The sequence below is a fragment of the Spermophilus citellus genome (assembly GCF_964194105.1).
Source record: "Spermophilus citellus genome assembly, chromosome: 13".
Lineage (NCBI taxonomy): Eukaryota > Metazoa > Chordata > Mammalia > Rodentia > Sciuridae > Spermophilus > Spermophilus citellus.
This window is the reverse complement of record NC_138193.1, coordinates 51,702,743-51,707,957: the sequence shown is the minus strand read 5'-3', so window position 1 is coordinate 51,707,957 and position 5,215 is coordinate 51,702,743. Positions and strand designations below refer to the sequence as shown.

General features: G+C 42.7%; 1 long non-coding RNA gene across 1 annotated transcript; it reads right to left on the bottom strand.

Moving 5' to 3' along the window:
- On the bottom strand, window positions 1-4,793 carry LOC308632981. The gene is made up of 3 exons (XR_014018672.1): window positions 4,483-4,793; window positions 287-395; window positions 1-172 (listed from the first exon to the last, which is right to left on the bottom strand). It is a non-coding gene; the product is annotated as an uncharacterized lncRNA (long non-coding RNA).
- Between the last annotated feature and the right edge of the window lie 422 nt (window positions 4,794-5,215).

Below are 5,215 nucleotides of genomic sequence, written 5' to 3'. Positions count from 1 at the left end.
CCTTACACTACCGCAGGAGACCCTGGGAAAGCACAGATCTGAAGGGGGAAGTTGAAGGATCAGAGAAGACTCACGAGTGATCCTAAATGCTGGTAAATGAGCTGAAACTTGCAGAGAAATCTGGAAGCAGCTGGAGTGACACCACAAAGCAGGTTGGTGTTTGTGGTGGACCCTGTGGATTTGAAGCAAGTGTCAGTTGGTGGGCTTTGGCTCACTACTGGTCAGGAGGGTTGGCAATTATGAAAGAGAGCAAGAAGAAGAGCTGGTCACCAAGAGGGGAGCCCACCTGTAGTTCTCTACTGCTGTCTCTCATCTCCTCTAATGTATGATGACCTTCAGACTTGATGACTGCTGCTTCTTCGGTCCCCTCATCTCACTCAGCTTCGACTTTGAGACTTCAAGGCAAGAGGATTTTGTGAGGCAGAATTTCCGACATTGCCAAGTTGATGCTATCACATTATTATAATGATGTACTATCATTGATGGTTGCTTTAGTTTATTTACATGTTTATGAATTTGTACCTTGCCTCATATATAAAATAACTTCTTTTTTTCCCTTTTATTTCTTCCTTTCTTTTCTTTTCTTTTTTAGTATTATGGATTAAACCCAGAGATGCTCTACTATAGAGTTATATCCCCAGTCCTTTTTATTTTTATTTGAGATAAAGTCTTGCTAAGTATCTTGAAATCCTCCTTCCTCAGCCTCCTGAGTAGAAGTGGTCTGTGCGTCAACTGAATTTGGCCTTCAAAACATAATTTCAGAAGTGTTTTGGAGAAAAACCTACAAATTTATTAGTCAGTTTTCTGAAACTATAACAAAGAACTGAGATAATCAACTTATGAAGAAAAAAATTTTATTTTGGCTCAAAGTTTAGAGGTTCCAGTCCATGATTGGTTGGCCCTGTTGGTTTTAGGCCTGTGTTGAGGCAGCACATCATGGCAGGAGTGTATGGTGGAACAAAATTGCTTACCTCATGGCCAGGAAGTGAAAGAAGAGGAAAGGCCTGGGGTCCCACAATCCTTTTTGAGGGTAAGCCTCCAATTACCTAATGACCTCCCACTAGGCCCCATCATTTAAAGGGTCTACCAACTCCCAAATGGTATTGTCCTGGGGACCAAGACCTTGTTGCATGGACATTTGGGGTACATTTAAGAGTCAAACTATAATAGTAGTTGGGTTGAATTTTGTCTTATTTTAATTTTTTTTTTCTTTTAGGTGGGATCTCACTATGTTTTTCAGTCTAGTTTTGAACTTGTGGGTTCAAGCGGTTCTACCTCAGCCTACCAAGTAGCTGGGACTACAGGCAGGTCCCATCATGCTCAGCTTGAGTGGAATTTTAAAAGAAAGTGATAGAGGGTCTCATGAAACAATTCCAAAGGAACATTAATGTTCAAGAAATTCATCTGAGAGTCTGTTCCATTGCAGATGGGGCTGTGGATTTGACTCAGAGCATCCTCAGAGTCAAAGCAAATATTTTGTTGTCCCAAAGGGAATGCACAGATTTTTCTGGTCTTAAGAACTAAGAGAAATATTTCATAGGGACCCTTAAGAAAGTAGCCCCTTGATAAAGAGCCTTGGAAGCATCCAGTGAAACTGGTTTAAGGATTTGATACAAAGTAGGCCTGGCATGTGCTGTGGGCTTTCCTGGCTGAGGGGCAGGAGAAAATTTCCAAACTTTGTCTCTATGGGAATGGATGGTCTATACATCCTTCAAGCGAGGTGTCATAGTTTGAATTTGAGGTGTTCCCTCAAAAGCTCATGTGTGAGACAATGCAAGAAGGTTTAGAGGAGAAATGATTGGGTTATGAGAGCTTTAATCCAATAATGGGATTAACTGAGTGGAAATGGAAGGTAGGTAGTGTGTGGCTGGAGGAGGTGAGTTACTGGGGGCATGGATTTGGAGTATATATTTTATATCTGGTGATTGGAGTCTCTCTCTCTCTCTGTGCTTTCTGATCATCCTGTGAGCTGCTTCCCTACACCACACTCTTCAACCATGAGGTTCTGCCTCAACTCAAGCCCCAAGAAATGCAGAGTACTGTCTATGATCTGAAACTGTGAGCCCTTAAATAAACTTTTCTTCTTCTACAATTGTTCTGGTCAGATCTTTTAGTGACAGCAGCAAAAAATATGACTAAAACAATAAGGGTTGGCAAACCTGTCCTGTAAAGGGCAAGATATTAAAGTTTTAGGCTTTGCAGGCCATTGGGTCTCTGTTATAACTACTGAAAACTGTTGATGTACAGTAAAAGCAGCCACAGAGAATCCATAAACAAATGAATGTGGTTGGGTTCCAATCAAACTTCATTAAGGGACACTAAAATCTGAAATTCTTACAATGTCCATGTGTCACAAGGTGTGAATTCTTCTTTTGAATATTTTTTCAACAACTGAAAAATGTAAAAACCATTTTTAGCTGTGGACGATATCTTTTTTTTTTTTCATTTTCATTTTATTTTTGCTGTGCAAAAACACGTGGAAGGCTGGATTTGGTCCACATGCCATGATTTGCTGACCCCTGCTTCAGATGGTCCTCTGTGAAGAGAATAGCTTATAACTGACTAAGAAAGTTGACTGAAAATCCGTCCAATTGGGTTACTTTAACAAAAGACCACAAACTGGGCACTTTGAAAACAAATGCATCGTTCGCAGTTCTTCAGGCCGAGGAGTCCAAGATCAAGGCACAAGTGGCATCTAGAGAGGGTTTGCCCTTTGGTTCCCGTATGGCACCTTCTTCTTGCATTCTCGTGTAGCAGAAGGAGCAAACAAACCAGCTCCCTTAGGCCTCTTTTATGAGGTCACTGTTTCCATTCATGAGGGCAGAGCCATCATGACTAAAATTGTCTCCACATGATGCCAAATGTCCCCAGGGGACAAAATTGCTGGGGGAGAACTACTGAGAACTAAATGATTAGAGCCATCATGACCCAATCTCCTCCCAAAGGACCCACTTCCTGATACCACCTCCTTGGGGGTTAGGATTCCAAAATACAAATTTGGGGAAAGAAAGGGGCACAAAAATTCAGAACATAGCAGAGGGGTTTGAGGGTAGTTTGAGTAATACTAGCCACCATAGTGGACAAAACTCAAAATGTCTGTGAGCTACTACTACATGAGTGCATCTCTCCCTAAGTAAAGTCCAAATGGAGATACACACACACACACACACACACACACACACACAATCACACATTTTTATTTATTTTTATTTTGGGGTCTCACTAAGTTGCCTAGGCTGGCCTCAAACTCATGATCCTCTTGCTTCAGTCTTCCAAGTACATGTGGGGATTCCATGTCTGGTGTGGATGGCTCTCCTTTGAAGGCTGACCTGGATTTCATCTACCTTGTGACTCAACACATAGTCTTGGTGGGCCTGCTTCTCAGGTATATCAGCTCAGAATTGATACACACACAACATGGCAATTTTTAGATGTGAGGAGGAGAGTGAGAGACATTCTTAGAAAGATATTGCCTGGTTGGTCAGGTACTATTTACTGATGCTTCAGAAGTGTTCGGAGATAGGGCCTTCAGGAGGTAATTTGATTATGAGGGCTCTGACCTCATGAATGGATTAATTCCTTTTGAAGTCATAATTTTGTTTTGATGCATGAGGAATTGAATTCAGTGGCACTCTACCACTGAACCACATCTGCAATCCCTTTTTTTTTAATATTTATTTTTTAGTTGTAGTTGGATACAATACCTTTATTTATTTATTTTTATGTGGTGTTGAGGATTGAACCCAGGGCCTCACACGTGCTAGGCAAGTGCTCTACCGCTGAGCCACAACCCCAGCCCATCTGCAGTCCTTTTTATTCTGAGACAGGGTCTTGCTATTACCCAGGCTGACCGCGAACTTGTGAACCTCCTGCCTAAGCCTTCCAAGTAGCTGGGATTACAGGTGTGTGCCACCATGCCTGGCTTTTTAAAATTCAGAATTTGGGAGGCAGTGGAAACTTCAGGTGGGGCCCCAGTTGCAGGAAGTAGAGGACTTAGGTCATTGGGGGTGTGCTCTTGAAGGGGTATATTTTGTCCCAGGCTGCTCTCTTTTTGCTGCGAGGTCACCACTTTCTTTTTCTATGTGCTTTCACAATTTTGGACGGCTTCACCCTAGACCCAAAAGCCACTGGTCCAAGTAACCTTGGGCTGAAATCTCTGGAACCATGACCCCACATAAACCTTCCTCCTTTAGATTGATCGTCTCAGGTATTTTGTCACACATTGGGTTACTAGCTGTTCCTGCCATGATGATATTCTATATAGAGAACATGAATGTAGATAATGCTGTTGATTAGAGGGTGGTTCTATGAACCAAGCAGAGTGGAGGGAGGACATTCCTCTAAGAAAGTTAAAGATACTTCTGCACCAAGGAAATAGCTCATTAGTAGAACACTTGCCTAGTATGCATGAGGCCCTGGGTTCAATCCTCAGCACTGAACAAAAGAGTAGTGAAAAATAAAGATACTAACCAAGTCACATACCTGAGATACACGGAGGACCAAGACTTCCTTCTGGAAACCTCTCTTGTATTGGATGTGCCCTGATGATACAAGCTCCAACATGTAGGAGTTCCGTGGAAGCTTCATGGTTCTTTGCTCAAAGTGTGACTATAGCATATTTTGTCTGGAAAAGCTTCAAAGAGTTGTGACCAGTTGCCCAATGTGGCTATTAATAACCATTGACCAAGAACCTGGAGAACTTATAATATTAAGCAATATGACCTCTTGTTGAACCTTCCAAAGTATAGTCATCTTGAAAATGCAGTCCCAAGGCCGGAGACTCATGGGCTGTCCTGTACCTTAGAGGATGTCCGTAGCTTCCCCTGCCCCAACACACAGATATCAGTAACATCCCCTGTTCTCCTAGTTCAACACCCAAAAATGTCTCTGGATAATTGCCAAGTAAATGTCCCCTGGAGAACAAAACTGCCCCAGGTTGAGAACTTCTTAGTGAAATGATAGAAGCTTTTGAACAAAATTGTTGAATACTGCTGTGCAGTAGCAATGTGGGCTGAAGCCTGGACTTGCTGAGGGTGAGGGGCAGAAAAACAAGCCCCAGGAAGTCATAGTCCAGTAGGCAAAGTGAATAAAGAGGCTTCTACTTCAGGACTCCCCTTTAAACTTGAGGGATGAAGGAGGAACTCAGGGCCTGCCCTCAGAACTGGCTGCTTGGAGGAGGGGTGGAGTCCCGTAAGGGGTGGTGATGGTGGTGCCA